The sequence below is a fragment of the Sciurus carolinensis genome, chromosome 10, assembly GCF_902686445.1.
Source record: "Sciurus carolinensis chromosome 10, mSciCar1.2, whole genome shotgun sequence".
NCBI classification, from domain to species: Eukaryota; Metazoa; Chordata; class Mammalia; order Rodentia; family Sciuridae; genus Sciurus; species Sciurus carolinensis.
This window is the reverse complement of record NC_062222.1, coordinates 81,606,241-81,618,804: the sequence shown is the minus strand read 5'-3', so window position 1 is coordinate 81,618,804 and position 12,564 is coordinate 81,606,241. Positions and strand designations below refer to the sequence as shown.

Genomic DNA, 12,564 nt, shown 5'->3' with positions numbered 1-12,564 from the left:
CTAATGCAGTGCACTTTATCTTGCCTGCAGTGTCCTCAGGGAGGTGAGGAAAGCAGGAGCAGAGGATGAAGTGTACTAGCATCAAGTTACTTAGGGACTTGCCATCACTCGGCCACCAAGGGTATCTTCTTCAATTGTTACTGTGGTGGAGCTCAAGGATATTCTGCTTCATCTGAGTTTTCAAGAAGAAAATTTAAAAGCTGATTTCACAAAGATCCTGACTCATTTTTCTTGTTCAGTATCAGTTGTAAAAGAATCAGTACTCTCTCTTTTTGAGCTCTACTTCCTAGACTCTGGGTGATGATGCAGAAATTTTCCTTCAACCGTTTAAACTACTAAGAAACCATCCTCATGAATAAAGAGGAGACAGTTCCATGTTCAGCTACTGAAATCAGTGATACTAGTTGGTTTGATACTTAAGAAAGGGAGCGATCACAATAAGTGATAGTTTTTAAAGATAGAGATAAACTTTTGCAACAGAATAGTTCTCTAACTCTAGACTTTAGGGCAAAGAGAATATTGAAAAGTTCTTTCTCAGAGGTTGTGTTTTCAATTGGCATTTATTTGGAACACTTATAGAAAGCCCATGTATCTCTAGCAACCCTGAATTCCCTGTTTACATTGTAACTGACAAATCTGTACAAGTAAATGGACTGGTAGCATTAGGTTTCTATTTCAATTAAAAGAATAGGATGCTTCTTATTTTAGGAAATTAAAATAAAGGTCAGGTATAACATTTTTAAAGACATTAAATGTATATTACACTATGTTGAGCATAACCAGAAAATTAATTTTCTTAGTTATTACTGGTTACTTCCTTCTCTTTGATTGATCAAAATATTTAATAGTTCTGGGTATGGTGGTGTACACCTGCAATTCCAGAGATGCAGGAGACTGAAGCAGAAGGATTGCATGTTCGAGGCCAGTCTCAGCAATTTAGTGAAACTCTCAGTAACTTATAGAGACCCTGTCTCAAAATAAAAAATAAAAAGGACTGGGGATGTTAGCTCAGTGTTAAAGTGCCCCTGGGTTCATTCCCTAGTACCAAAATAAATAAATAAATAAATAAAAGTTTGCCATACAGTGTCATATACATTAGAAATAGAAAAATTATAGATATATGAAATTATATATAATTTGATTATATATATTATAATTTGATTTAAGTACTTTAACAATATACATCCAACATAAAGGCATATTTCTCATTGAAAAATATTTAGTAAATATTGGTATTCTAACTTATTCTACATGATTTGATTATTTTATAAGTGTTTAGCTAACCTGCAATAACTACTAGTTAACCCCAGAGGATAATAACATGGTAAAGCTCACATAGTTTTACTTTAGAATTCTATCCATAATTCTCCAGTCAATATCTAATTATAAGTACATTGGATAAGTACATTGGAATACCTCAACTCTGCAATTTAAAAAAGAATCCATTAGAACGATGATGTTAGGATCAACTGCAAACCACTTAAATATTTTGTATTAATAAAATAAGATTACATGACATCAATGGAGATTATTAGTCATAGCTACTAAGTTGGTCCCCTCCTCAAAGTTATAAATACTAATAAAATGAACAGCAACATCCACAAAAAATTCCCTTTAAATAAAACTTCATTAAATAAAGCCACATCTGTGTAATTTAAGCCTAAAAGGTAGACTGACAGAACACAGGTACCCTTCTCTCATGAGTCTCGTCCATAAACACATATAAAAGTCAACATCATTTCAATGCAAGAAATTCAATACATGCTATAATGTAAGGACTTGTACCATATTGTCTATTTTGACCAGTTATTTATTCAAAAGCAGACTTAAATGTGAAACTTAAATGCCATGAACTCCACAACATAAGATAGTAACTCTTCTACTATAAAAGTCTTTTTCTTTTTTAAAATAATAAATTTACATAAATATGAATTGTTCAAGATTGACGTGAGTGGCCGATAAGTTAACCTCTACACACTCTAATTTTTGAAAAGTGGCAAGAAGCCTGGTAATTTCATTTCTACTCAGAGAGATAATACTTGCCCACCTGCCACTTGCTCAGTGTCTTGGACCCACTGTCTGGAAACCAGTTCAGTTCCAGAGTCACCACATGGACTGGTCTGCCCAGCACAGCTCAGCTCTGCTCACCTTCCCTGATGCATCTCTTTGGCTCAGCTATTTATTTCTTAATGCTATTAGAAGGTACCATTTCTGGAACACCTGTTAAGTATTTAATTCCCACCAAAGTCCTACGTGGAGGATCCTATTATGATGATTGTTTTATAAGGACAGACTTCTGTGGCTTAGATAAGTAACTTGCAAAGGGGCACCTATGACTTCAGAATTTGTATTCCTAACTCATTGACCTCCATTTAATTACTTAAGGTTATTCTTTCATTGTTTGGTGAGGTCTTAAATTATATTCCAAATCCTTTTCAATTATTTGGGGGTTATCTCTCTGTTGCTTTGTGGAAACAAAAATTCAACTGAACCCTCAATTAAGAAGATCCTTTGGATCTGATGATTCAAAACACATTCTTAGAGTTGTCAGAGAAAGTGGGATGCCCTCCAGGAGTCTACTGTCTTTACCAGGATATGCTCCAGGTAAAATTTCAGGTTAAGGGTTCGTTGAACCACTCCCTCCAGGAAGGGAGGAGGGGCTGGATGGCTACATTTCCTCCATGCCCTTCTCCCCATTCTCTCTACTTCCCCACCCTCCCACAAGCTTACCTTGACCAGGAAAGGGTATTCTGAGAAAAATCAAAAGGAAAAGTCATGTCCCAGTTCAGGCTGCTCTGATACATTCACCCATTCACCTTTGCTGCCAATGGATTCCGCTTTCTAATAACTTGTCCTCAACCTCATCCCAGAGAGTGAACTAGAGAGGTTCTTTGCCCGACCCCCATTTTCACCTGTTGTTCACACTGTGAGCGGGAGGAGCCTTTTCACCGCAGTCGTTGGGCTGAACTTGCACGGGAGACTTTGTTCCTGGGCCGGGTCGGAGGCTGGTTGTGGAAGACAGTGCTCTCCTGTCTCTGCCTGTCCTGGGGCTTCGCCAGTCACTCACCTGTAGGGGAGGTCTGAGGCCAGCGTGGGCGGCGCGTGCTCCCTGAGCATGGCTCGGGGCTTTGTGCCTGCAGTGGCCCCCACGCAATTAGCAACCCCAAGAAGCTGTTAATTATTACTCTTTTCTACCACTGCAGGCAAGTGTGAGAAACCTGAGCCACTCCCAGCGCCTCAGTGCATGTTGGGAGTGTTTACTTTCCTAGGAACAGCTGACAGGTACACTCCTTCGCTCCCTGACACACTTCTGAAGGAAACTGACATTCTGGGTAATGCTTTAACCACGGAAATGCACTGATTCTAATCTCCATTCTACGGTCCAGCTGGACTATAGATAAATGGCTTGTGAGAAATGATGCCAATCAGGACTGAACACCATTATTCACATCTTTCTTTTTAAAATTTTCTATTTGGATTTGAAATTTCTTGTTTTTTGCCCCCTTGGTCTTTTACCACCCAGTTTCCCAACCAGCACCTTTGCACCCACAGGAGCTTGCCACACCTCTGCAGCTTTCTGAACCCACATACCTTCAGGCTTTACCACCTCTGCGGCTCTGATTTAGTAGGTCTTGGGTATGCATGTGTTCATCCATATATTAATAATCACCACAAAACAATCTGGTCGACAACAAAGTTTGAAAACAATTGTAACAAAGTACAACAGAGGAGATAAATAATAACAATTAAGTGGATGTGTTCAAAAGGTGAGATAATTTATCTGTTTAGCCAGCCGTGTGCAAAGACCAGGAACTATGAGATTTATCATTCTTTGGGCAAATAGGTTTACTATATTTTACTATAGGATCACAATGAAAGCGTTTACAATCTTACATAAGGACAGGTGTAACCTGCTATGACTTGTATTAGTTTGGTCATCACATGTCCCCACATCCCCTGGTGTGTGATTGCTGGTATAGACTGACCTTTGGATGAAGACTAACAGGACCCGCAGTGTTTACAGCTCCCAGGTTCCAGAATGTCTTGCTCAAATGCATGCTCCATCAGCATTGTTTACACTCAAAGAGGATCATTTGTTTATTATCAGCAACAGGACATAATTTTTCACTTTTTGTCTACAAGCATCTTTGAAGGTTTTATTTTGATTATTGTCTTTCAAGTAGTGTCCTTTGGTTAGAGGATCAGTAACTCTTCTTGTTTTTGAATGCTTTAGTATATAGGCAATTTTTATTTTGTATTATGAAAAGTATATAGTTATACATGTGCAATGTAGAAAATTTGAAAACCAGAAATGTAAAAAAAAAAAAAAAAAACCAAAAACACCTACAATCCCATCTCTCAAATATAATTATTATGAGAATTTGGTGACTGTCCTTATTGACGTATTTTCTCTGTGGATATTTACCAAAATACTGCTACATTCAGTTCATTGTTTTATAACCTACTTTTATCAGATGGAAGATATTCTGCGCAATTTACCATATGTCAAGTCAGTTTTCTCCTGCAATATGATTTTAACTAACCACACTGTATTACACCATATGAATACCACTATTACACCATATGTATATCTCTATTTAATCAGTTCTTTTTTTTGAAAAAGTTGTAGTGCTAAACAGTGCTGCAGTGAATATTTATCTGTAACTGCACACAATGATGATTATGACTTTTACATATATTTTAAATTTTGCCAGATGAAAGAAAATGTACATTTTTAAATATTTCTCTCCTCAAAAAACCTTATCAATTTTATACTACTATGGCAACTAACATGAATTATTCTTCTTCTTTTAAACATTTACTGATTTTAAAGGTTAAAAAATCCATATTATATTTAAGTATGTATCTTATTGATTATTTTTAAGGTTTGACTCTTTCTTTAGACACACCTTGCATTTTTGCTTTTTTAATTTATTGTATTCTTTGCTCATCTTTTCTTATTGATTTATAAGATATGTTTATATATTAAGTATATCAGCTCTTCATTGTATTCACTATGATTTTATTTTCCATGTTGTTTACTTTAGTCTTAATTATGGTATTTTTGACACATACAAGTTTCAAAATTTAAAGTCAAATATATTATTTTTCTTTCTCAGTAATACCTCAGTTTTATAAAAGCTTTTCCATCTTCAGATAAATATGTATATATATATATATATATTTCTATTCTATTGTTTTGAGAGATTGTTTATTCATTAAATTGAACTTTTCAACCCATCTGGACTTTATTATGTTAAAAGTCATGGAATTGAAATCTAATTGAATTTTTCACTGGTCTATCAAGCAAGTCACATTTATTATATAACTATAAGTTATAAACTCTATGAAGTTAAGGACTATGTCTATCTCATTCTTTATTTTATCCCCTAAGTTTAGCACAGTAATTGACAGGCCCTTGGTTGCTCAGACCAAATGTTTAACCAGAACTCTTGATTCCTTTCTTTCCTTCTTTTCATGCCTAGTAAATGAGCCAGTCCTGCTCTCGTATCTCCACTGATACCACCCCACATCTGACATGCGAATGGTCTCCTAATTGGTCTCTCTTCCCCACTCTGTCCTACTAGAGGCAATTCTCACCTGCAGTCAGCATAATATTTTATAAACAGTATTTGGATCATGACATCAATCTGATCTTCTTTTCTAAGAGCCTCTCTAGTGGTTGTCCCATGTAATTTGAAGAAAACCTAAATCTGAACTCCTTCCCATAATTCCCTGCAGGAAGTGTCTCATTGCTAGTTGACTGTATGGATTCCCTCCTTCCCTGGTACTCACTTTGTACTTACCTATTTGTCTTTTGTTCCTAGAATAGACTGACCTTGTTTCTGCCTTGCTCCCTCCCGCCCTCGAAAGCTCTGCTCTGTTTAAAGCAGGTTTCTTTTTATTTTTTGGCTTTTTTTTTTCCCTCAGATTATTACATCTTCAGAGAGACTTTCCATGACCATTTTCTTTAAAGAAGGCTTCTAATCTTTTGCTATAACAGCACCCTAAGTTCCTGTACTTAGTGTGGTTACCATTACATGGATGTAATTGGGGCTAGTTCTTTATCTTACCTTCCCTCTCATTGAAACATCAGTTCTCAGAGATCTGGGACTTTGCCCTCTAGGTTCACTGCTCTGTCCCAAAGTCTAGAATGATTCTAGTCCCATGTCAGAGGCCCAGGGAACACTGCACTGGCTCATAAATAAATAATGATGACTTAACAAATATGTGTTGAGTCAATAAATATAGATCATAGTGTTTCCTTATTTTAAATGACATTTTGATCAAATTATAAAGGCATATATTTTAACATGTTTTTAGAATTTGTATCTAATTGACCTACATATCTACATTGTCATCAATTTCATATTACTAGCTTTATAATTTGTAGTTTAATATCTGGCAGATTACTCAGCTCATCTTTTTTTCTAAAATTTTCTGGATTAATCTTATGCTACCATAAATAGTTATTCACTATAGAATACTAATAACATTTAAGTTTACATTTAATGACTTCTCCATAAAACATTGTCAATGGCAGATTCTTCTAGGTCAGTTATCTAATCTAGCAATTGATAACTTCACATTCGGGAGAAAAAGTCTTTTAAAGTAGAGATTTTTCTTGGTAGTAATGTTTTAGGGTATTGAAGTGAGTGTTGGATTGATAGCTCTCATTTGTCCATATCTATCTGTTTCCTTTAGAAGAACTTTCCTACATTGATTCTAGGCTTGCCCATGTGACTTATATTGTTCAATGGGCCAGTACAAAGCAAAGACTTTAAAACCATTTGTGCACTTAACTTTTTCTTTTAAAGTCCCAAACACCATGTAAACAAGCCTAGGCTAACCTATGGAATGATAAGGACTCTTGCCCAGATGTCCCATTATTCCAACTAACAGCCTAAAAGCAGAGCCAACAGCTAATTAAAGGGTAGTAAGTGAGTCCAGCTAAAAACAGCAGAAAAATCACCCAGCTCAGCTGAGGTTCAAATTGCCAACCCAGCAAAACCTTGAGGCACATTAGTGGTTATTATTTTATACCGCTTAAGTTTTGGGGTGATATACAGTACAAGCTAGCTGATAAATCTGGTGTATTTTTCACACACACACACACACACACACACACATAGATATTCATGTACACAGAAACATGCATTCACACCAATATTTTACTAATTGGAAAGTAATAAAAATGTTTGGATCATAATGTGTCCTTACCACACATACAAATGGAACAGAAAAGAAAGAGATTTAAGTTATCATCAGGCTGGATCATTTCCGCAAACCACTAAATCACTCCTGAAAAATATTTGTAGATAATTGTAACTTGAAGAAAATACATGGAAAACAAGCAATTACCTGTTTTAACACCATGTGGCCAAAGTGCGGTGGTCACTTGTGTCAGTGTGATTCGTGACTTCACACTTCAATTCCTATCTGAGGCTATAATTAATGCCTAGGCATCAAGAGAAGTGTAAAAGGAATCAGAGTAGCTCTGGACAATGAGGGGACTCCCTGTAAAAACTAACTGGAAATCACCTTCATGAGGAAGCCCCTCTTTTATTATGAGACAGCACAATAAATTATTTTTCCAATGCCATAAAGCTTAAATATATTTTACAATTGGGAATTTTTGCCATAAAAATTTTAATAAATTATAACACCCACAATAGATTAATTCTCTTGGGAAAAATCCCAGCATTTATGCAGAATTTGAAAAATAAACATCACTTCTTGTTTCCATTAAGGAACATTTCATTTTTTTTCCTATACAAAACATGGACTTTGATTTTCTTAAAGAAAATTTCTTTGTTGAAAAAATAAAGAGTCACTTAACTTGAGCCACATCTCCAGTCTCACTAAATTGCTTAGGGTCTCACTAAATTGTGAGTTTGGCCTTGAACTTGTGATTCTCATGTCTCAACCTCCTGAGTCTCTGAGATTATAGGTGTGAGTCATCACATCCAGCCCATAGATTGCTTTGTAATTTTGTCGATTGTTTCCTTTTCTGGGCATAAGTTCTTAAGTATGATGTAGTTCCACTTATTTATTTTGCTTTTGCAGCCTGGGCTTTTGGTGTGATATATATATATATATATATATATATATATATATATATATATATATATCTACAAGTACTGCTTGCATGGAGAAGAAGCCAATGCTGTAACCCCCCATAGTCCAGTCTGCAATTGCGCTGCACCATCTTGGAACCAGACCACTGCTGGAATGTGTCCTCTGAGGGTGAGTCAACACTGCACTCTTCCATGTCAGAGGCTTTGCCATTGTTGAACTATCCCTACCTGTGGTCTACCATCCATAGTCAAGCTGCTGCTACACTCTGTCCCTTGAGGCAAGCTTCTGTGCCCCACACCTCTCAGTCATTTTTATACTGCCTGCCCCTTTGGACCTGAAGTAGTGCTCTGCCTTCCAGAAAAATGGTGCCTTGGCCACGCAGAGCTAACCCTGAGCTAAAACAGTGCCCTAATACATAGGAATTGACACCTTGACTAAACCAACAGCTACGCCTCCCAGGGCGGAGCCAGGGTTGCACCCCTCATGTCAAGGCAACAGCATTGGCTAAACTTGGTCCCCTGCCCTCTAGGCTGAACCGCTGTAGCACACTGCTTTCCTGGAATTGTATTAACACCCCCTCACACCAGAACCTGAGTTGCTGGGGTGCTCTGCCTCCTGGAGAGTGGAGTTGCTATTGCACTGCCTATTTCCCCCCAGGGCTCTAGTCACAGCCCATTCACCATTCTGAGATCCTTGCTGTCACTGCACCTGCTCTCACAGAGCCTGAAAAACAGTTGTGTCCTCCTGTCCTGGGTTCCAGAATCACCATTACATCACCTCATCCCCCAAACCTAAATTGTTATTGTGCTGTATCCACTGTGGTTCTTACATTACAACCATGCCTTATTCCCAGAGCCCAAAGTTCCAGAGAACTCCTTCCCCAGTGCTGGACCAGTGCCATTCCATGCCTCCCAGGATCAGGTTCATAACTACATCCCAGCCTCTTAGGCCTGAGTGGTTGGATGGAGTGTGCCTCAGAATTATACACCCCTACTTTGTGGACAATCTGCACCCACCCATTCCTTGGAGAATAATCTTTCACCATGAGTCCCACGTGCCACCATAGTTGCATGAGACCCTGAGCCCAGGACCCCAGCTCCATAGGTAGTCTGAGCATTTGTGCCCTGGAACCCAGTGCCATTGCAGCTGCTACTGGGCCATGTCAGACCTGACACCAAGAAGGATTCCCTCAACTAAGACTTCCCATTCTTGGGAAGATGAGAACAGGAAGATACTGAAAGCTCTTACCATTGAGGACTCTAATAGAATATGTTGCTGCCACCACTACCACAATCTCCTGGAGCCTAGGCTACAACTATTGCTGACATTGATCACAGCTGAAGAAGCTACACAGAGGCCCCACCACAGCATTCACTTGGAACCAACGCCATGACACCTTTCCCTCTGACATCCTGGGAGCGATCTGTGGGTGAAAGTCTCTCCCTACGAAAGCCTCTCTGTAAAGTTTGGAAGAGATGACTATTCCCTAGATGTGCAAATGTCAACACAGAAACAAAAGAAACCTGAAAAAAAAAAAAAAATGGAAGTATCACATCACCAAAGGAACACAGTAATTCTCCAGTAACTAACTGCAAAGAAATGGATATTTATAAACTGCCTAAAAAGAAATTCAAAAAATATCTCAAAGAAACTCTGGGATACAAGAGAATACAGGTAGACAATTCAATAAAGTCAAGAAAACAAATCATGATCCAAATAAGAAATTCGACAAAGCAATGGATATAAAAAAGAAATAGAAATATTAGAACTAAAGAAATCAATGGGCAAAAGTTAAAAAAAATACAGTTGAGAGCTTCAATAACAGACTGGGTCAAGCAAAAGAAAGAATCTTTGAACTTGAAAACAGAATTTTATGAAATATTTCAGAGGTGAAAAAGAAAAGAAAACTGAAAAAGAGTGAAGAAAACTTTATGAATTTCTTACTAGAAGTCAAAAAAAAGAGAGAAAGAAGATTTAAAGCAACAGCAAAAAGAAAAAGAAAAAAAAAAGAAAAAAAATCATGTGACAAGAAGACACTTTTTTCACTTGCGATTTCCATCAGTGGATTTTTCTGAAGAAACTTCTAGAACAGGAGAGAATGGGATGATGTATGAAAAGTGCTGAAAGGAAAAAAATAAAATAATAAACTACCAGCCAAGAATACTTACTTGGCATGGCTGGCCTTCAGAAAAGAAGAAGAAATAGTGTTTCTAAGACAAAGGAAAGATGAGAGAATTCATCACCACCATATTTACCTGGCAAGAAATGCTTAAAGAATAAAAGAAAAAGAAAAAAAAAAAAAAAAAAGAAATGCTTAAGGGAGTTCTTCACCTGGGAAACAAAGGATGCTGATTACAATCATAAAAACATGAAAGTAAAAACTCAAAAGTAGAGGTAAACAAATTCAGTGTACTCCATTACTATCCTGATGGTATGTAAATCTTTTTTTATTTTTATTTTTTGTAAGTGCATCTTTTTTTTTTATTATTGTATACAAATGGGATACATGTTTTTCTCTATTTGTACATGGAGTCAAGGCATACCATTTGTGTAATCATAAATTTACATAGGGCAATGATGTTTGATTCATTATTTTTTTCCCTTCCCCCCACCCACCCACCCCTCTTTTCCCTCTATACAGTCCTTCCTTCCTTCATTCTTACCACCCTCCTTATCCCTAACCCTAAACCTAACTCTAACCCTAACGCTAACCCCTCCCACCCCCCATTATATGTCCTCATCCACTTATCAGCAAGATCATTTGTCCTTCAGTTTTTTGAGATTGGCTTATCTCACTTAGCATGATATTCTCCAGTTTCATCCATTTGCCTGCAAATGCCATAATTTTATCATTCTTCATGGTGGAGTAATATTCCATTGTATATATATGCCACAGTTTCTTTATCCATTCATCAACTGAAGGGCATCTTAGATTGGTTCCACAATCTGGCTATGGTGAATTGAGCAGCAATGAACATTGATGTGGCTGTATCTCTGTAGTATGCTGATTTTAAGTCCTTTGGATATAGGCCAAGGAGTGGGATAGCTGGGTCAAATGGTGGTTCCATTCCAAGCTTTCTGAGGAATCTCCATACTGCTTTCCAGAGTGGCTGCACTAATTTGCAGCCCCACCAGCACTATATGAGTGTACCTTTTTCCCCACATCCTCGCCAACACCTATTGTTGCTTGTGTTCTTGATAATCGCCATTCTAATTGGGGTGAGATGAAATCTTAGGGTAGTTTTGATTTGCATTTCTCTTATTACTAGAGATGTTGAACATTTTTTCATATACCTATTGATTGCTTGTAGATCTTCTTCTGTGAAGTGTCTGTTCATTTCCTTAGCCCATTTGTTGATTGGATTATTTGTATTCTTGGTGTAGAGTTTTTTGAGTTCTTTATAGATTATGGAAATTAGCGCTCTATCTGAAGTATGAGTGGCAAAGATATTCTCCCACTCTGTAGGCTCTCTCTTCACATTACTGAGAGTTTCCTTTGCTGAGAGAAAGCTTTTTAGTTTGAATCTATCCCAGTTGTTGATTCTTGCTTTTATTTCTTGTGCTATGGGAATCCTGTTAAGGAAGTCTGATCCTAAGCCAACAAGTTGAAGGTTTGGACCTACTTTTTCTTCTATAAGATGCAGGGTCTCTGGTCTGATTCCGAGGTCCTTGATCCATTTTGAGTTGAGTTTTGTGTAGAGTGAGAGATAGGGGTTTAATTTCATTCTGTTGCATATGGTTTTCCAGGTTTCCCAGCACCATTTGTTGAAGAGGCTATCTTTTCTCCATTGCATATTTTTGGCACCTTTGTCTAGTATGAGAAAATTGTATTTATTTGGGTTTGTGTCCATGTCCTCTATTCTGTACCATTGATCTACCTGTCTATTTTGGTACCAATACTATGCTGTTTTTGTTACTATTGCTTTGTAGTAGAGTTGAAGATCTGGTATTGCCATACCCACTGCTTCGCTCTTTCTGCTGAGGATTGCTTTAGCTCTTCTGGGTTTTTTATTCTTCCAGATGAATTTCATAATTGCTTGCTCTATTTCTGCAAGGTACATCATTGGGATTTTAATTGGAATTGCATTGAATCTGTATAGCACTTTAGGTAGTATAGCCATTTTTACAATATTAATTCTGCCTATCCAAGAACATGGGAGATCTTTCCATCTTCTAAGGTTTTCTTTAATTTCTTTCTTTAGTGTTCTGTAGTTCTCATTGTAGAGGTCTTTCACCTCTTTTGTGAGATTGATTCCCAAGTATTTTATTTTTTTCGATGCTATTGTGAATGGGGTAGTTTTCCTAATTTCTCTTTCTGAAGATTCATCACTTATGTATAAAAATGCCTTAGATTTATGTGCATTGATCTTATATCCCGCTACTTTACTGAATTCACTTATGAGTTCTAAAAGTTTTCTGGTGGAATTTCCAGGTTCCTCTAAATATATAATCATGTCATCAGCAAACAGGGATAGTTTGAGTTCT

The 12,564-nt window shown here is 37.2% G+C and overlaps 1 protein-coding gene across 3 annotated transcripts in view; it reads right to left on the bottom strand.

The window, feature by feature from the left end:
- Positions 1–3,178, bottom strand: part of Rassf6 (Ras association domain family member 6) — a 41,192-nt gene extending 38,014 nt beyond the window's left edge. For 2 of the 3 annotated variants that reach the window (XM_047565706.1, XM_047565704.1), the window contains exon 1: positions 2,913–3,178. The gene's annotated coding sequence lies outside the window, so the exon portion shown is untranslated. The remainder of the gene's footprint in view (positions 1–2,912) is intronic. The other variant, XM_047565705.1, reaches the window with a different exon arrangement.
- Positions 3,179–12,564: the final 9,386 nt, after the last annotated feature.